The sequence below is a fragment of the Eubalaena glacialis genome, chromosome 3 (assembly GCF_028564815.1).
Source record: "Eubalaena glacialis isolate mEubGla1 chromosome 3, mEubGla1.1.hap2.+ XY, whole genome shotgun sequence".
In the NCBI taxonomy this organism is placed as follows: domain Eukaryota; kingdom Metazoa; phylum Chordata; class Mammalia; order Artiodactyla; family Balaenidae; genus Eubalaena; species Eubalaena glacialis.
In genome coordinates this window covers 35373384-35394075 of record NC_083718.1, presented here as the reverse complement: position 1 = coordinate 35394075, position 20692 = coordinate 35373384, and the positions used below count along the sequence as shown (strand labels likewise).

The window sequence follows — 20692 nt, the reverse complement described above, 5'->3', positions numbered from 1 at the left end:
GCCAGGCGGCCAAAGCAGACTCTTCCTTTAATGGGGCCACACATCTGGCCTAAATTGTTACTCCTCCAAGACAAGTTTACAGAACAGTTAGGCAAGGCCTCCACGCACAGCCACTGCAGACAAGCTTAAAATACACTTTAATACATTTAAAGCACCATTTCAGAGACTGCCTTTCTCATGATAAAGATGCAACTGACACTCACTGGGGACTAAAATGTCAAGTTGTTGCAATCCGGCAGGGAGCCTGACACGCCATTAAATCCGAAGCTCTGTTCTGCTGATTCCTTTCCTTTCATTCCCCTGTCTTCCCCAACAATTGATCTGGGCTCCTGAAACTGACATGCTTCCAAACTCTAACAAGGTACCATCTCTATCCCTGCCATCAGTTCTTCCACTGAAATGCCCTGGGGAGTGGAGTGGGATGGACCAGAGGAGTTGGGAGAGAGGTGGGGAGTGAATGAGAGCACACCTCACCTTTGGTGTCCTCTAAATGCCAAAGAGGAGGAGACTTTCAATCCCTAGGAAAAAAGGACTGCTTGGAAAACAATCCATGATGGCTTTCAAAGAGGGTGACCCTAAACTCCCCTCCACACCCCTGGAACCTTCCATCTGCTGGGCTGGGCTGGAAAGGAGAGGCACAAGGATAGGCAGGGGCTTATTTTGGATTCAGCTCCCAAAATAGATGGCAGTAGGCAATCTCTAGCACCACATTAGGAAACTCTGAGTTCCGAGCCCAGCCCAACCACTCTAAAAAGTTTCTTTACTTTTGTCTCTTTAACTTTCCCTGGCTCAGAAATAGGACATAGATGAGTGATTGAGAAATATTAGAATAGAAAAATAAAGAGAGGAAAGAAAGGACCCCAATGTTAGGACACGGGGAAGGGTGTTAATAGGCAGAGGGAAACCAGTTGTGTCTAATTCACAACTCTGTTTCTCCATGTGCACATGGTTCTTCATCCCAGGGTAGGGAGGTCGGATGGCAAAGGAGGACAGGTGTGGTGTGAGGTGTTGAGTTAGGATGGGAGGATCAAAGAGGTCTCTTCCCAAACCCTGAAGTTGTGGCCAGTCACCTTCTCTCAGCATAGTTTACAACTCTAACCTCTGAGGTGTGTGCTAACCTGCCTTCCATTAGCATATGAAGGTGTGTGTGTGGGGGGGTGTGTGTGTGTGTATGCGCCTGCTGAGGTAGGTGTGGGGATATATCAGTCAATGAAGACATGCAGCGAGAACCAGTTGATGGTGCATGTTTGCACCTGAAAGCCGGAATTTTTCAGGCAAAATTTAGGAGTGGCACTGTTGCACAATGCTGGTGGGTGTGAGGCTGCTGGGTGTGATTAACAGTTTCTAGTCTATGTATAAGTGTGCATGGATGTCTGAGTGTGTGCAAACTAAAATGGAAATGTGTGCCAGAACATGATACAAGTGCAGGAGAGTACACAGGCTTTGGACTCAGTCTGACTTGGCCTTGCATCCTTGGTCTGTTATTTACCAGGTGTGTAATCTTGGGCGAGTCACTGATCCTCAATCTCCTCAACTCTGAAATGAAGATAATAAGACCTTTCAAGATTGCCATGATCATTAGAAACCATATATACAAAGCTTTTGGCGCCATAGCCCACACATAGTTGAACTCAAAAGTAGGCAGCTATTGGGACTTCCCTGGTGGTCCAGTGGTTAAGAATCCGCCTTCCAGTGCAGGGTATGCGGGTTTGATCCCTGGTCGGGGGAACTGTGGGGAGCTAAGATTCCACATGCCGCAGAGCAACTAAGCCCGTGCACCACAACTCCTGAGCCCACGCACTCTGGGGCCTGCGCGCCACAACTAGAGAAGCCCACCTGCCCCAACGAAGATCCCACGTGCCGCAACTAAGACCTGAAGCAGCCAAATAAATAAATATTAAGTTAAAAAAAAAAAAGTAGGCAGCTATTATCATGCACTGTGGATGTGGGTACAGAGGCAAGAGGGAGCAAAATGTGACCTGGGAGTGTGTGTATGAAATCTGGGTGAGGACTGTGTACTAATGTGTGTGTATAAGCAAAGCAGTGTACAGGTGTGTGCATCCAAAGCAATGCCTTCGCCTTCTCCAGTGGGCCCCCTACTCAGACAGGGGCAGGAGGGTGGCAGGGGACGGTCCAAGTTTTCGCAGACACCTTGGGTTTCTGGGTCCTGGGTCTAAGTGAGTAAGAGGTTGAGAGGAGCTGCAGGAAGCCAACCGCCTGCAGAAGCTTCCTTTTTTCCCTCCACCCAGCAACAGTTGAATACCGCCACCCACATCCACTCCCGCTCCACCCACACCCTACTTTGCTTTCAACAAGGGAGAGAAAGGGCGGGGAGGAAACTCCACAGGAAAGAGTATTCCTCCCCTTCTTTCCCCATTCCGCCTTAAAACAAACCAGGAAGCAGCCGCAGCTCACAATCGAGCCACCTTAACAGTGGAGTAATGGTCTGGCTTCTCGCCAAGTCCCACCCCCGTTCCGTTTCTCGCTCCGCCCCTTTCTCCTCCCGCTCCGGCCGGGCTGGTGAGCCAGAGTCTGCCCGAGTTGGCTGGAGCTGTTGCCATGACAAGCATTTTCTCAAGAAAGCTCTGCTGTTGAAACCGTCTAAAGCTGGGGGTTGAAAGGGGGCACGAACTTCCTGGGGAACCATCCCTCCGAGGAGAGTAAGACCAGAGACACCCGCCCAGCTCCCCTGCACCCTTTCCTTCCAGAAACCTAAGAGGTCCTTCCCTTTGGGAGGGCCGGGGGAGGAGACCCAGCCCACTCCCTGGTCGTGGCTGGAAAGGCCGAAGAGACCAGCCAGCATCTCCGGCGTGGTTGCCACATTGGACCGGTGGGTGGTCACCCCCACCCTACCCCTGTGCATGGAAAGCCAGAGGGAGATTCCCGCGTGGAGAAGCCTGGATCTTTGCTAGAAAGAGAGGTAGGCTTGCAGAAAATGAATTGAATCTTGATTTGTAAACTTAGTTTCTTTCTTTCCTCTCAATGGCTCTAAAACTCCCTGAATGGCTTCTAAAACTCCCTGAATTTCCTCTGACTAGCATATTTCTTGCGACTGGGTTTAGGGTGTGTATATGTGTGTGTGTGTGTGTGTGCACAGATTTGTCAAATACTGTATTTCCTTCCTAGATTCAGCTCTTAGAAACCATATAATCAAACAAGTGATTTCTCCTTTTTTCCCCCCTGGTTTTTGTCATTCCTGGGCTGTGGGGGTAGGGAAGTGGAGGGACTGTATTCTTCATACCCAAATTGAGCTTTTGGAAAAAGCATTTGTTTTCCCCCATTCGTTCCTGCCCTCCCCCTCCCCCTTGGCTTGGGAATGAGACGCAGAATGGAAAACTGTTGCAAAAATATTTTCCGGGTCTGTTCCCTTTCTTGAAAGCACCAAAGATAAACGGAAAAAAAAAAATGAGTATGAAATCTTCAACAGGAAGGAGGGACACCAGTGGGGACTGAGAGAGGGGCTCACTGGGGGGATGGCTGGAGGTAGGAGCTAGGAGAAGTTGGGGGTAGGGAAGGGGAATGTACAAATTAAATTTCCTTGGCTTTGTAGAGGAACCTCGCAATTTCTCTCTACCGCTTACAAAACATCCTCAGACTTTCACGTCTATAATTAGTCGTGGAAAAAGCTGGGAGTTCCCTCGTACCGTTGTTGTTTGGTTGTTGTTTGGTTGTTGTTTGAGTGTGTGCGGAGAGTCAAGAACCAACTGTATGAGTGTCTCTGAGGGCACCGCCCCATATATAGCTGTTCCCAAAGGGGAGAAGAGGTGAAGTTGGAAAGTTTGCAATTTCAAGGCTGGTGACTGTGGGGCTGGTGAGTGGTTGGGGGTTGGTCACAGGCATCCTTGGGAGGGTCCCTGAGCATCCTGGGCCACTGCGCTGTCTTGCTGAAGAGCTATAAATTAAGGCTGGGATTGTCCCTCCTGCTTTCATCCACAAACATACTCACTGAAACACTTGGCTTGCTCTTGGTGTGGAAGAGGCAGGCTGGCATCCTTTCCAGACGAGTCCAGCCTCGCACACTCTTCCATCTCACTGAAGGATCCACCACTCTTCTCTTGCTGGGTGTGGGGGATGTGAGAGTGGCTAACCACATCCTGGGAGAGAGTGGGCACTGTGCTGGCCAGAGACAGTACCCTCGTGGGCATTCCTGCCGGACTTACAATAACTTGCAGTCGGTGCCAGCCAGCCTGGTAGGGGGGAAGCTCAGCTGAAGAAATAGGCGGGCACTCAACTGGCAACGCTGGGGGAGGGGAAGTAAAATCCCACTCTACCAGGCTACCTCCTCCTCTGGGTGGGGTGTCTGGCAGGCAGTCTCAAGATCCTCTTCTCCCTCCTTGAGCCTCTCCCCAGAGCTGCCCCTTCTGGTCCTTCCTATTTGGAGCCCCCCCCCCCACTTCTTCTCCCTCAGCTCCAGGCCCTCTTTACGAGGAAGGAAGGGAAGAGACCTGGGTCACCCTAGGCTGCGACAGGCCACGGAGAGGGACCTAAGGGGTTAGGAGGAGCTGGGTGGGGGAAGGTTTAAGAGAAGGAGGAGGCCAGGAAGGGTTGTGGAGCTGGGTTCCCTCGCTGGTTGGCTAGGGGTGGTGGCCTGGGAAGCTGACTCTGGGAGCTGGTAAAGGGTGCTCTATGAGGTGGGTCCTGTACCAAAGCTGGGGAGGCGGGAGTGTGCGTGGAAAAGAAGCACCTGCCCCCTGCCCCAGCTAGTTTGGCTGGAAGAGTGGTAAAGGCAAGAGATTAGAAACTGGAAAGAAGGAAGCAAAAGAATTGGAGGATAGCAGAATGCGGGCCGGGAAGCAACAGGAACCAGTTTTCATCCTGAGGTTTTGGATGACTGGTCCGCCTGCACCCAAGGACAGACAGCTCCTCTCTCCCTAGATTCTGCTGGAGAAGGGAATGAGGCCCTTACCCAGTGGGCAGGGGACCCATGGCAGGATCCATGCCTTGGTTCTGTAGAAAGCCAGGGAGGAGAACCCATTTCTTTGCTTCTGCCCGGGAGCCCCATCGTCCCTGCCACCATCTTGCAGAGGTACAACCCCGAAATCACACCGCCCGCCACCCCGCTGCTTGCGCCCTCCCATTCTGGGGGCCCATAATCCCACCGTTCCTGCAGCCGACCTTCCCGTTTTCAGTGCTCTGACTAGGGGTAGATTCTGGTAGGCTCGGGAGGACTTCTCCTTGAGAAGCAGGGCGCGCACCGAGGCGCCTGTCCCGTGGCCTTGAGTCGTGGGTGGGTGGGGCGGCGGGGGGGAACTCCCCACAGCCCCCTCCCTTCCCGCCGGGGCCGCGGGGCGGGGTCGGTGCTGCCTCACACCCTCGGCCCCCTCCCCTCGGCGGCTCTGCGGCCACGCCCGGTCGCAGCCACTTCTGCAGCGCCGCTCCACCCTCGGGCTCTGCGGGAATCTGAGTACTCCTTGCACCGGGCGCTCGGAGCTGGAGCGGAGGTTTCCTGCCTCTGGGGCCGCGCTGAGCCTGGGTTCCTTCCACTCCCAGTTACCATCTCCGTGTCCCTGGCTAGATTCAAGGTCAACTCGAAGGAACACAGCTCGTTTTTACCTCTGGGATTCCTAGCACCTAGGCGCTTGGTCAATGTTGGAAGAAGGAGGTGGCATTTTGGGGGAGTCTGGGAATCAGCAGATCTGGGGATCAACCTCATCCGGGCTGACTCCTAGCTTGCCCTGTCGTCTTCGTTTTACCCCCTGCACGGTGGAAAGCCTGCTTCCGCAGTAATGGTGGGAGGGAGTGCTGAGTCAGATTTGTGGGATTTCTACGGCTTTTGGTGTCAGAAGAAAGTCAAAATGGGAGAGCGCAGTTAGGGGCAGAACTGGCGCAGTTTGCCTGAGGTGTGAGCGCCAGAAGTCAGGTGGTGTGGGGGAGGGGCAGAGGTCCCTGAGCAAGGGTAAGGGGGAGCCTTACTCTTTCCCACTCTGACTGCAGCCTCTTGAAAAGAAGAGGGGTCCTGGGCCACTCAGCCCAGCACTGACCCAGCAATTCAAATATTACACAGGAAACTGCCTCTTATTCAAGAATTTAGCTTCTCTCAGCAACCCCCATGGGCCCTTTTCTCTCTTTTTCTATTCTCCTGGCCTTGGACCCAGCACCCAGAGAGAGGGATAAGGCCTGCCCATCTAGGGCATTCCAGATCCACCAAAGCCTTGGAGGGAGGAAAGGAGGTTGTTCATTCTTGGTCCCAGGACCTTAAGAATCATGTTTGGCTTAGGTTGACCCAGGTATTTGGTTTGACTTTGAAGAGGAGTGCCCTACCCTAGGCCTCGCTGCCTTCCCGGAGTAATTCTTCCTGCCCTCTGACCTCTTCCCCCCAGCCTACCCTGAGACAGGGCTCTCTTCCCAGCCAGTTCCTTGCTCCTCAGACATGCATGCATTGACTTCTGTCATCTCTTATTGGTATTTGGTGGGTAGAGGTGAGAAGGAGGGAGGGGTGAGAAAGGCAAGGTCTCTGGGTCACAAGGAAGGAGAACACCTGGGCAGAGTCAACTGGGATGACATCCTTTCCCCACTCATTTCCCCCTTCTGTAGAATGGGTCAGAGGAATAAAGCTGGCCCTGGGGCTGGAGTCCAAAAGGCTTGTGTGGAATGTTTTGTACTCTGCTTCCTCTCCCAGCATCTCTCTTTGTCTCCTCTTTCCTCTTTCCCTTGTATGAGCCATTCTTGTTCCACTGACTTATTTCCTCTGCACGTGTTAAAACAGAAATGACGGGGACTTCTGCCTCCACCTTAAGCCAGTCCTCTGTGTTCAGCCCACATAAAGGCGGGCTGAGGAGGGAAACCAGGCAGGACCTAGTTAGAACCAGAGCCAAGGACTCCCAGTCAGGGGAGGAGCTTTTGGAGGCAATTTGTGTTGGGAGAGGGGGTAGCAGAGAGGCCAAAGGAGAGAAAAGGGAGGTGAGAACATAGGTGTCAAGGGGCGAGGGTCCCTCCCTCTATTTGGACTCTCCTCACTCTAGTTCTTCTCTGGCTACAGCCTTCAGCCTCATCATTTCTCTCTGCTCTGTTTTCCCAAGTTAAGTAGAGAAATCTTTGGGATAACTTAGGGAGATAGACTGCAATGAAATCAGTGAGATTCCTTTGCTTTTACCTTCTTGCCGGATCGCTAGGGCAGAGGGAGCTTGGGGTAGTGTGTTTATTGGTGGGGAGGTTAAGGACTCTCAGGTAAGTTCAGGGTAACTCTCAGCTCAGAACACTTCCTAGCATCTTGCTATGATCTTCCACCTAGGTTGCAAAATCAATGTCAGGAGTACAAATTAGTACGGCCCCTATGGAGAGCAAGTTAGCAACATCTAACAAAACAACATATGCATTTACCCAGCAATCCTATTTCTAGAAATTTATCCAGAAAATGCACATTCACAAATACAAAAAGATGTGTGCACATTCTTTAAAACATATTTGTAATAGCCTTACAATATTTTTCTTTAAATACCCTTCTAACAAATTTATTCACTTTTTAACCATTCCTGTGTGGTAAAAGTCACACGTTTTGGTGTCCAGTTCTATGAGTTTGGACAAAAGTGATCATCATATAATCACCACCACCATGAGATACTGAACCACGGTGTTTGCCTTTCCCGAACGTCCTATCGATGGAATTGCACAGGATGTGGTCTTATTGTGTCTGACTTGCACTCAGCATGACACAGTTCAGATCTTCCCATGTTCTTGTGTGTCTCAGGAGTATGTTCCTTTTTATTACTGAGTAGTCGTCCATTGTTTCAGTTTGTTTATCCATTCACTAGTTGAAGGACATTTGGGTTGTGTCCAAATTTTTGGAGATTGTGAATAAATTCGCTATAAACTTTGGATTCAGGTTTTTGTGGGAACATCATTCACTTCTTTAGGGTTATAATTTATAAGAAACTGCCAAACTTTTCCAAAGTGGCTGTACCATTTTGAACCAACACTGTATGAGAATTCCATTTGCTCTACATCCTTACAAGCACTTAGTATGGTCACTTTTTTTTTTTTTTTGGGTAGTGATTTAGCTAATCTCATAGGTGTTCAGAGGTACAAAATTAGTTGGTAATTAGACTTATTTGATGTCATCAGCCTGAAACGCAATCACCTAGTAAGAAATAAAACAGGCATCTCTGGATGTTATCAACCAAAAAACAAAAAAAAAGCAAAAAAAGCATCTGCTGGGGTAGAATGAGAGCCATCCTACATGACAACTGAGACTTCAAAAAAGTGAATTCTTTAAAAAAAATCATTAAAATTATGTGTTTGGGGAGAAGGGTGGGGAGGCGGAAACCAGTCTAGATTTAAAGAAACTAAAGAGATATTATAGCCAAATGCAATGCAGAAACCTTAATTGGATCTTGGGTCAAAATAAAAAAGACCATAAAAGACATTCTGGGACAATTGGGGAATTTTTAATATAGATATTAGATGACATGTAATTTTTGTTAATCTTTAAAGGTGTGCTAGTGGTCATGACAATGGTTTTATAGGAGAATATCTTTATGAAAAAGCATTCAAGGGCACAGTGTCTGCAAGTGGTTTTCAAATGGTTCAGCAAAAAATGTATATATATACCTCAAGACAGGGCATACAAGATGCTAACAACTGGTGAATCTAAGTGAAGGGTCTGGAGTTGTTTATTGTACTATTTTTTTCAACGTTTCAAATTTGAAATGTTTCCTAATACCAAGGTATGGAGAGAAGTACATGCTAGGAAGGACTCCGAGATTCCTAGACTGCCCTCACTCATCGCCCTGACTCTGGACCAACGGACCAAACGGGGCATCTTTTCTCAGCTCTCTAGCCCCCACTTGCCACCCTCCCCGGGGAGTCTTTGTTTTCACTCTCACTGCTGTCAACATCAGGCTTTTCTTTCTGGGTGGGAGCAGCTGGGGCACAATGGGCTGGGCAGCTGGGCGGGCCAGGAGCAACGGGTGGAAGCAGGCACTTCCCCACAATGCCATGGGCCAGCTGAGGAAGTCTGCGGACTGAGGGCTTCCAGAATCACCCACCTGCCTTTTGAGGAGAGTCCCCAATTGTAAGAGGAGGAATCCACCAACAGTCCAGAAGTTGTTTCTGACCAACCTTTCACATCCCTTCTGAATTCTATAATGAGGTGCTTCTGAGAGAAGCCAGCTGTGCCTGCCCTGAGCCTTCATGTGTGGGCTAAGCAAGGGCTTCTAGATCCTCCCTTGCTGGAGCCTGCATAGCGGCTGCACTGTCACTGACGCAAATTACTGTGCTGTTCACCACTGCCTTTTCAGCCTGGTCCTAGCTCTGGAGAGATATCAGGTTTCCAGGAGGCGTATCTCTCACTCCCCCTCTCTTTTCTCCCTGAAAACCCTGGGACTAAGGCCCTGTGTGACTCAGGGTTTTTTTCATGTAGGAGAGGGCTCTTGATCCTTTAGTCAATTCACCTTCTGTCTTGCTTAGGGAGGCTGAAAGAGCAGAAGCCAGGAAGTTGAAAGGGGGCAGACAGGGAGGAGTTTGTTCTCATGCGCTGCCAGGCCTGCCAGAAGAACATGGGACTGGGAGTCAGAAAACTGGTGATCGTGGGACTTCCCTGGTGGCGCGGTGGTTAAGAATCCGCCTGCCAATGCAGGGAACACAGGTTCGAGCCCTGGTCCGGGAAGATCCCACATGACACGGAGCAACTAAGCCCGTGCGCCACAAGTACTGAGCCTGCGCTCTAGAGCCCGCGAGCTACAACTACTGAGCCCGCGTGCCACAACTACTGAAGCCCACGCACCTAGAGCCTGTGCTCCACAATAAGAGAAGCCACCGCAATGAGAAGCCCGCGCGCCGCAACGAAGTGTAGCCCCCGCTGCTAGAGAAAGCCCGCACGCAGCAATGAAAACCCAACGCAGCCAATGAATAAATAAAATAAATTTATTTATTTAAAATAAAAAGAAAACTGGTGATCTGGGCTTTTGACTACTGTGTGACCTTGACAGAGGCAGGTGATGTCTCTGGGCCTTCGTCTCCCCCACTATAAATTGAAACCAAGCTTGGACAAACAGGCATTTCATTTTTTTTTTTTTTAATTAATTTATTTCTTATTTTTTATGTTTTTGGCTGTGTTAGGTCTTTGTTGCTGCGTGCGTGCTTTCTCTTGTTGTGGTGAGCGGGGGCTACTCTTCGTTGTGGTGCGCGGGGGCTACTCTTCGTTGTGGTGCGCGGGCTTCTCATCACCGTGGCTTCTCTTGTTGTGGAGCACGGGCTCTAGGCACGTGGGCTTCAGTAGTTGTGGCTCGAGGGCTCTAGAGCGCAGGCTCAGTAGTTGTGGCACACAGGCTTAGTTGCTCCGAGGCATGTGGGATCTTCCCGGACCAGGGCTCAAACCCGTGTCTCCTGCATTGGCAGGTGGATTCTTAACCACCGCACCACCAGGGAAGTCCCAAACAGGCATTTCTGATTCAAGATTCTCTTTTTCTACAAAGAGGCAAAACTCTCAACACCCAAACCAAGCTCTTTATCATAGTCTAGCACAATGTAACAGCCTGTAGCTAAGTTCCGTCCTTCTTCCCAGGATGACCAGACATAAGGAGACCTAAAAAGATCTGCCTTGTGGACAGCCACACCCTCAAGTTTTGGGACTAGAACAGGTTCTTAGAGTCCTCATCTCCACCTGTCTGTAAGTTCAATTGAGTACCTACTCAACACCTTCTAAGGCCACGATTCTGCTACGTCCTAAGCTAGAGAAAGAAAGATTAGCTAGAGATACAGAAATCCAAGCCTTCAGGTAGTTTACTATCTCCTAAGGAACGTGATCCCCCCAAAGAGTTATTAGGTTCAACCATATGAAATTGCCAGTTTGCAACCGCTTTTAACCTATAAAAGGCAATTTAATATGATTCAACATAATATTAATATTATTAGATATTGGAAATCAGGAACTACAGTCAGTGCCGTGGGATGGAGAGATGAGATTTTCATCTGAACAATGGATCGGGTTTGGAGAAATTTGGGTAAAGCCACCAGTTGCTAGGCCGGCCTATCCTACCTCTCAATCCAGACTTTCGGCCCTGGAGGTAGACACATTGGCCGAGCCCTTGTCCAGACTCTGGTTGAGATTTCATCATTAGCATTTCTGGTAACTGGCCAGGGCAGCTGCCCATGGGTAGAGAGGAGAGTGCTGTCCATCTATAGTCCACTATTCCTGTGCCCTGAATGCCCTGCTTCATATCTTGGGAATTGAGAATGGAGGAAACTAAGAAAGGAAGAAATAGGAAATATCCATCTAATATTTCCCCCCTCTAGTGGCAGACAACAGCGGGGACACACACTTGAAGCCTCATCTGGCACAGTGATACAGGAGCTGAAGGGGTATTAGTGGGAATGTGGGGACCAGAATTTGGCAGGGCTCACCTGAAAATTATTCTTGGGGGAGGTGATTGCCAAACAGGATTTGAATGAGGAGAGAAAATAGCTTTGATGAAGGAGACGATGGGGGTGGGCGTAGATTGGGAGGAAGGGTGGTGCTGCTGCATCTGGCTGAGGACACTCAGCATCGTGGAGAGTCAGACGCTCTGGCAGGTGAGGGAGGCTGTCTGCTCCCTCCTGCTGAAATGCCTCCAGCCCTCTGTCTGAGCCAGCACCTGGGTCTCAAGCAGGATGGCATCTGGCCTCAGCAGCAGCCTGCTGCCTGTCTGCTCTCCTGGTGCTCGTGGACCATTAGGATGATTTTTTGATGTTTTCTCCCCACTGTCTGTACTACAACCTTCTTTGTGGGGAGCACTCATAGGACATCGATTAGGATGCTAGGATAGGCAGAGCTGGCATCCAAACTTCCAGGGTCTTTCTGACCTTGGTACAGGGGAGGTCAGTCACCAGGCTTTGGGTGGGGGGATAGCTCATTTTATTGAGCCAGGCATTTGAGATGGATAGAGTTGGAGAGATGGTCCAATTTCCCTTTATCCCAAGTGAGAAAACTGAAAACTAGAGACTTGCCCAAGGACACCAGACTAGTTGGAGGCCAAGCCCAGTTCTCCCCACTCCAAGTCTGTGACTGGGCCCCTGAGCCCCTCAGTGCATCACTGCGTGAGCCAGATCAATACCAAACCGTGTTGGAACCCAATTTCTCTACCCGTGTAACTGGGAGAATTATTCCAGCCCCTCTTAGGATGACGTGTGACACGATGAAGTCATGTGCTAGAAGCTTTTTGGAAGAAAGATGCTAGAAACCATAAAAGTGCTGTGCTGTGATTGCTATTGCTGCTGCTATTATTAACAATTAAGGTCATTAGGACTAGAGAATATGCAAAGGAGAAGCACTTTTGGCACCACCCTTATCACTGTGTAGCTCCTGATGGACCTGGTTTTCTTCCACAGCCCCTCCCAGGCAGCTGGGCCTTGAGCTGGGAGAGGCAGGATAATGGAGAGGGGAAGCACAAGTCCTGGAAAAGGACCTCCTTCTGCCTGGGTGTCCCCAGCCCAGCCCTTTTCTCAGGATGTGGCCTCTCGGAAGGAGTGTGGAGGGGAAGCGCTCTGACCTTCACTTCTTCCTTGGCAGCTGACTAACCCAGGTTGGCTGGGAGCTCTGATTTTGGGGCTAAGAATCAGCAGGGTTGAGCCACTGTAATGGGACAGCACAGATCGATTTTATTGCCAGAGCCAATCTGTCATTCATTTGCTTGTTTATTTATTTGTTCATTCAACAAACACAAAGTAAGCACAAACTGTGTGCCAGGTGCTATGCTAGTATTTGGAGAGAAGTGGCGTCCAGAAGTCAGGGAAGGACTAAAAATCACCTACTTTCAGCTCAAGGGCAAGTATCCTGAGCCTGGGCGCCCACAGCAAGCTCTGATTGTAGCAGTGTTCCAGAAAACTTGCATTTGTGTTCTTGGAGAATACCTTTAACCCCCGAACTCAGGAAGATAAGGCCTAGATTCCATGAAGGATTGAGCTGGGAGAGGCAGCCCTGTGTTACCAATGAGACTGTGGCCTGATGATGAAGGACTTGCCCTTGTCCTTTGCCTTCTGGGCCAGGGCCTGGTGCTGGAGCTGGGTGTTGGTCCAGCCTGGTATACCCAGTCCTTGGGCTGGCATCCCAGTGTCATCTGACTTTGTAACCCCCTGCTTATGTTCTCAGAATCTGATGGGGCAGAGACATTCTGTTGCTGGGATATGCAGGGTTCCATCTGAATGGAACCTCGGAATGAAAAAATAAACTTCAAGAGAAACCCTCCAGTTTCTCCTCCAATCCTTACTTCTCATTTCAGCCCTTCCACCCTACTTGGCAGTGTGATATTGAAGGATAAAAGAGTGGATTTAGATTCAGTTGATACATGTTATACACATCTTTATTGAACCTCAGTTTTCCCATCTATAACGTGTATATAATATCACCTTTCCTTATCTACCCTATAGAGCGTTGTGATGGACAAATGAGATACGGTAGATGACAGCATTGGGTAAATGCTGAAGTGCTGGATGTATGTAAGGCTTATTATTCCAGTGCCCCCCTTCTCATTTTCCAGTTCGCATTTCGGTCCCCTCTACTGCCCAGTCGTTTGACGCCACTTGCCAGCACATCCTTCTCTGATCTCTCACTGTCCACTCCAGATTCTGCTCTTACCGTGTCTTCTCTCCTTGCCTAGATCAAGATCTAAAACAACACTTGTTGCATCTTAAATAATAACCACAGTAGAAGTAATAGTCTGAGCTAACATCCATTAATTATGTGCTAGGTATTAAATTTGGATTACCTCATTTAATATTCTTTTTTTAAATTAATTAATTAATTTATTTATTTTGGCTGCGTTGGGTCTTCGTTGCTGTGCACGGGCTTTCTCTAGTTGCAGCACGCGGGCTTCTCATTGTGGTGGCTACTCTTTGTTGCAGAGCATGGGCTCTAAGCATGTGGGCTTCAGTAGTTGTGGCACGTGGGCTCAGTAGTTGTGGCTCAGGCGCTTAGTTGCTCCACGGCATGTGGGAGCTTCCTGGACCAGGGCTCGAACCCGTGTCCCCTGCATTGGCAGGTGGATTCTTAACCACTGTGCCACCAGGGAAGTCCCATCATTTAATATTCTTAGCAGACAATAAAGTAATACTAGTATTATCTTCATTTTACAGATTAGTAAAGATGTTCATAAAACACAGGCTGAGGTGCAACCCAAGTGTAGGCCATTTCTGAATTTCCTCTTTCCATTGCTGAATGACTGAGTGGTTGACAAGAATAGGGAGAGATTCGACAGCATTTACTGAATGTCGACTACGCTGATTTCAAATTATGTCACAGTAACCACCGTCTGAGACAGGTACTGGATTTGTCTTAGACATCATCTGGTTGCAGAACAGAACCAACCCAAAGAAGTACAAGTAAAAGGGGGCTTTAGGAGGTTACAGAGAAATATCACAGGATTAGCATCAGGCAGTGCAGCGCCCGGTGGACCGCGTCTTTTCTCTGGAGCTGCTAGCACTCTCTTCTCTGCCTCCTGGTCCACATGCGCAGCACCCATTGTGGTTCACCAAGCAACAGGTTCAATCTCCAAATTGATATGACCTTCCTGCTTAGCTCTCCAAAGTAAATTAACTCAGTTTCTCCAATATGACCTTCCTGCCTAACTCTCCAAAGTAAATTAACTCAGTTTCTCCATCCAAATGTCAAGAGATGCTGATTTCCAGCTCAGGTCCAATGTCCACCCCTGCTAATTATCCGTGGCCTGCTTGAGGAGAGTGTGGACTAATCAAATCATGACCACCCAGGTCTATCCCTTCAACAGGGGCTATGGGTGGGAGCAGATGTTTCTAGAGGGGAAATCCTTGACCTTAGGTAAATGCAAACCCAAGTATGCTCTTTACCACACCGGACTGTCACTAAGGACATCATGGAGATGATGCCCTGCATGCAGCCCCTAAAGAAGAGAGCATGTGAGTTGTCCCAGAATCTGCATGTTCAGGTGGACCTGGAAAAATAAGAATACCATTTTTGAACTCTGCCATATGCCAGGCATTTTATGTACGTTATCTTTTATCCTTACAACATCCCTACAATGTGTCATTGTTTCATTTTATAGATAAGAAAGCTAAGACTCAGCAAGCTAAGTTAGGGCTAGGCTGATATTTGACCCAGGCCTGTCTGACACTAAGACCCTTTCTATTAACCAAGACTCACCAAAAAAAAGATATTTTATGTTGATCCTGCTGTAATGTATGTTCCATGAGGGCAAAGATCTTATTCTTTTTGTTCACTTATGTATCCCACCTAAAATAGTATGTGGCGTATAGTAAGTGCTCAATTAAAAAAATCGTTGAGTGGATTTTGTTTTAGTATCTTCTGTACTCCTGGGCTTCCCATGGTCAGAGGGAAAAGGGTAATATTCTAACTGTTGGAGGATGGGCCACTGAAATAACTGGGGTAACCCTCTGGGTGTGCCTCTGATCCCTACTCAACTCTACTTTGATGGGAGACATTAGGAACAGTCCCTCAACATGGAGGAGTCTAAAGGAAAGTATGGCCCTATATCCATCTGTGTCTCCTGTCCTGTACATCTGACCTAAGACACTTAGCCCTGTGAAGGGAGCAGGTGAAAGGAGATTTCCCAAACACTGGAAAATTCACTTACTGGAACAGGAAATAGGATGCCAAGCTCCTCTATCCCTAGAGAAAATAATGCTAATTTCCATTGGGTTTTCAGCCCCAGGGTCCAGAGTTTACTAAATCCTGAATCTCTTCCCATGCCCTTCTCTATAGCAATGCTCTCTGTCTTCAATCACCCAGACAACCTTCCCAATCCCAGATTTGGGAGAGTCAAACGGAACTGGGTTCAAGTCTGCCTTGCCATCCTTGTGACCACGGACAAATTTTTCCATGTGACTGGACTCAACTTTCTCTGAAAAAAGAGGATAACATATTAATAAATAGTGCTACATGTTCTGAGGGCCTGGCCCATAGTAGGTCCTTGTTGAATTTCAGTTTTTCCTCTTCCATCCCTCCAGTTCTCCCTTCCTTCTCCATGGATCCCACAAGCCTGCCCACCTGCTCCCTGCTAACTTTTGGGCTGAGTACCTTTATAAAAGGGTCATAGCCCATTGTCTCCAGGTAACTGAAAGGCCCAGAAGGCCCCAGCTTCCTGCAACTCTCCACCAAAGGACTTTAGGGGCTGACTGGGGACTCCCATCGTTTCCACATGGCAGGTTACCCTCTCAGTGCCAGTTCCAAGATTGTGCTTGATCCTTGCACAGCAAGAGTTCTGGCAAAATAAGGCAGAGTGGCAGGTGGAGAGCTACAGTCACCTCACCTTGTTTGCTCCTGCCTTGCATTCCTCCCCTGGGAGGTAGATACTGTAAGAGCCATGCCGGGAAATCTCTTGTTGATGCAGGGAGCCAGACTGGGTGACAGTGCTCTACTTGGTTGTAGAAGCTGTGGCCCAAGGATGCCATTGCTATCATGCAGATCATCTGCCAGCTGCCAAGCAGGCTACTTAATAAACAGGCCAGGAGACTTCCCTGGTGGCGCAGTGGTTAAGAATCCGCCGGCCAAGGCAGGGGACACGGGTTCGAGCCCTGGTCCGGGAAGATCCCACATGCCACAGAGCAACTAAGCCCGTGTGCCACAGCTGCTGAGCCTGCGCTTTAAAGCCCGTGAGCCACAACTACTGAAGCCCGTGAGCCTACATCCCGTGCTCCACAACAAGAGAAGCCACCGCCATGAGAAGCCCACGCACCGCAACAAAGAGTAGCCCCCGCTCACTGCAACTAGAGAAAGCCCGCGCACAGCAACAAAGACCCAATGCAGCAAAAAATAAATGAATAAATAAATAAATTTTAAAAATTAAACAGGCCGGAGAGTCCCAGTCTGGGATCTCCTCCTCTCTGCCCACTACGCACCCACACAAACTTTAGCTGGTATGAAGTGGCAGCTTGGCCAAGGTAATGCATGAACCAGAACTTGCCCTCCCTGAGCTGGAAGGGGCTTGGCAGTGAGAGGCTGGGTTCTTACTCCTGCTTCCTATGGATTACTTAAGTGCTCCAGGCTCTCTTGGAGTGGAGGAGATTCTCCAGCCCCCTCCCAGTCTCTCAGGGATGGCATCCAGTGACAGGAGATGCTTTCAGAAGAAGTGAGCATGTGAGTATTAACCAAGTTCGTGTGAGCAGGCCTATGGCAGTGTGGTTGCTGGGAAGTGTCAACTTTTTCAGCTCTGGCTACAGCATCAGCCTAGCCCACACACAGCCTGTGAGCTGCTTGAAGGGAGGAGTGGTGCCTTCCTTAGCTCTGTTTAGCCAGTGTTTAGCACAGTTCTTGGTTCAAGGAATGATCATCAGTAAACGCTGGATGGATGAATGACTGAATAAACAAATAGAAATTTTTCTGTAAACTAGAGTCAAGATCACAGCAGAGTTTACCTTTTTTCTTCCCAGGGTCACCATCCCTGTTCAACACTTCATCATCTCATGCTGAATAATTGCGAAGGACTCCTAATGACGAGCAGGGTGGTCTAGAGGAACGAGTTCTAGATTAGAAGTTTCGAGATGTGGAATTTGAACCCTTTAAGTTGTTCTGTTACTTTGGGGATAGATCGGGGCTGCTGTTTGTTCAGGTGCAAAATGAATAGTCTGGCCTAAGTATACTGCAGGGATGTTTTAACTCCCAATTCTCCTCATACCCAAACAACCCTGCAGATTACTTAGAGCTGGTTAGCAAATTTTAAAAATAAGATTTCCCATAGAAATCCAAATTTCTTGCCTCTTCTCCAAAAGTGGAAGTCTGACAAAAATCCTGCCTTTTTTCCATGGCAACAGTTAGCAGGAACTGAGTACCTGCCGCCCCATTCAGACACGCGTACGCTTTCTAGTTTGCCACGGACTCCTCCTCTCCCTGCTGCCTACTGCCTAACGCTGAGCCTGCTTCACTCATTTCTGTGCCTGCCTGGTCTGTGTAGGCATTTGAATTTGCAAACCTAGAATGGGGAAAGCAAAACTTCTAAGGGTGGAGGCAAGGGCACCTAGGAGGGGGTAACAGCTCAGCTGGGCTTGGTGGCAGAGACTGGGGGATCTTCCTGGGAGGTTGGTGACTGGGTTGTGAAAAGAAACAGTAGCCAGTGCCCCAGGAGACTTTGCTTAGGGACTTGGCCTCCAAGAATTGTTAAGCCTGTCTGAGGAAGCTGTCCCCACTTCACCTGTTTCCTTTTCCTCGGACCCCTGCTGGGAGATTGTGAGGCTCCCTGGGGCTGCCTCTGTATAACTTTACATGGCCACTACAAGGTGGGGAGGAGGGCTGGGGCTCCATCTTAGAACCGTGGCAATGGTGGTAATTCCCTTTTCACTTCTTTCTGTTGTCCAACCTCCACTAGTGTTTTGGGCACAAACAGATCAGACCATTGGAATAAATACAACATGAGGCAACCCAGGATCCCAGCTGTATTCAGATTGGTGAAGTGCACGTTCTCCTGTTAACTTACTCAGCTTATCTCATGCACCTGTTGCTGTAAACAGCTGCACTTCAGAGCTCCCCAGGGCTGGCCAATCCCAAAGTCCCTTGTCTAACTGGAAGCTAACTTGTGCCCCAGTGTAAGTCAGGGCTGTTTCTCACTCAGTTCCTTAGTTATCCTGTCTAAGCCCTAGGCAACTCTGCCTCTCTCTTACCCTAAGCAGGCAGAACATCCCCTGCATACCCACTCACAGAATCTGTTTTTCGTACTTTCTGGTTTGCATGCTTTTCTTAAGGGATAAGTAAGACTTCCATAAGTCCAGAGATAATTGTTAACATTTTGGTGTATTCTCTTTTATTCTTTTATATATGTAGGTGACTCTAAACATTTTTAAAACAAAATTGGGACTACATTGAATATCAAGTTTCTGATTCAAATTTTTTCTTACCCAATACTAAGTCATGAGCATTTTCCTACATCCTAAGAAACTGGCCACAAGTCAGTTAAAAATATGGTCCATGGAATCAAATAATAGCAGGCAACCTGAGGCAAAAGGTTGATGTGATTTTGGAAGGGAAATAAAGATACTGTTGCCTGCACCCTTTGCCTTGAAAGTTGACAGTCTGGAGCCAACCTGGGTGGGGCACAGGGGTCTGAACCTGGGATGAAGAGATCAGAGAGGGGAGAAAGCTTGGAATTCTTGAACTGCCTTTGAAAATTCTTTCCCTCTGTATGTCTGGATCCCACATGAGGGTCCAGGCCAACTTGTGTTTGAAGTGAGAGTTAAAAATGTAAAGTGCCTTTTACACAGGCTCCGTTAAGGGCCGGGCTCTCGGGAAGAAGATGTGGAACACCCTAAATCAAGCCCCGTATAAACCTGTGAGTGGAATTACTCATTAATGGCAGAGAGGCTGGCTCCTCCTGCTCTCACACTAGCCCCTGGTTGGAAAGAACCACATGGCTTTCCTGCCTTCTTTCTCTTAAATGGGTATGTGTGAAAGAGGCTGAGTATATTTTATCTTGGGCTGTATATATTTTTTAATTATTATTTTTTCAATTATTTTAAAAAATTTTATTTATTTTTGGCTGTGTTGGGTCTTCATTGCTGTGCACGGGCTTTCTCTAGTTGCGCTGCGCGGGCTTCTCATTGTGGTGGCTTCTCTTGCTGCGGAGCATGGGCTCTAGGCACGCGGGCTCAGTAGTTGCGGCACGTGGGCTCTAGGGTGTGCAGGCTTCAGTAGTTGTGGCACGAGGGCTCAGTAGTTGTGGCTCACGGGCTCCAGAGCACAGACTCAGTAGTTGTGGCGCAAGGGCTTAGTTGCTCCACGGCATGTGGGAGCTTCCTGGACCAGGGATCCAACCTGTGTCCCCTGCATTGGCAGGCAGATTCTTAACCACTGTGCCACCAGGGAAGTCCCATCTTGGGCTATATTTTTAAAGAAAAGAAATGGGTTTTTTTGTTTTTGTCTTTTAAATAATCATCGAGGACTAGATCAGGGAGGGGCAGAGAGAAAGGAGTTAGGAAGAGCAAGAGGCTGTTGTCACCACCACCAAAATTAGCAAACGTAGGGCTGGGGACAAAGACAAGGTCGAGTGCATATGATGGAGACAAAGTCCCTGTGCTTTTGGTAGGCAGCTCAACACCCCTCAACAGTTAGGATGCTTTGGAATGAAAGCCTAAGATGTCAGCCTCTTAGAGGTTGCACGAACCAGCAATTATACATTTGAGAGTGACAAAGAGTCTTGGTGACCACCATGATGGATATAGGCTTATCCGAAGAATGTTGGCACTTGTTCAGTGCAGGCTCAAGGGCTGGGACACGAAGTCTTGGGTTCATCCACGAGCTGGTGCCACCTCCCTACGTGACTCTGGGGAAGCCTTCCACCACTTTGTCCCCTGGCCCACAGGGAGGTTTCACCTTTGCACTTCCCTCCTTCCTAGGGAGGTTTCATCCCTGTATCTTCCTCCTTCCTAGGCCATCTTAGGGAGATAGATGAGGAAGATGGAGGGAGATGCTGTGGTTTCCATTATGAAATAGAGGAATCTTTGTTATTATACTAGTTACTCCAGAACCTTCTGCCATAACACAGGAAGATAACAGACTGGGTGTTATCATTGCAGGTGTCACCCAACTGCTAAACTTCAGCCTTTTCATTCTCCTTAAAATATCAGATAATATAATTCTGAATACCTTACAGGATCATTACAAGAATCATATGAGACAATGGATGTAAAAGTACTTTGTACAACGAAGATTCTTGAGTGGGGAAGCCCCTCCTCACTCATGTGACTCCTCTGAGGTTTGGAAGGCCTTTTCTCCAGCTCATCTAAAATTTGAGCTCTCTTT

The 20692-nt window shown here is 48.6% G+C and overlaps 1 protein-coding gene across 2 annotated transcripts in view; it reads left to right on the top strand.

Moving 5' to 3' along the window:
• Positions 1 to 2828: 2828 nt before the first annotated feature.
• The window catches only part of ATP2B4 (ATPase plasma membrane Ca2+ transporting 4), a 91192-nt gene continuing 73328 nt past the window's right edge, over positions 2829 to 20692 (top strand). For both annotated transcript variants that reach the window (XM_061187475.1, XM_061187476.1), the window contains exon 1: positions 2829 to 2920. The gene's annotated coding sequence lies outside the window, so the exon portion shown is untranslated. The remainder of the gene's footprint in view (positions 2921 to 20692) is intronic.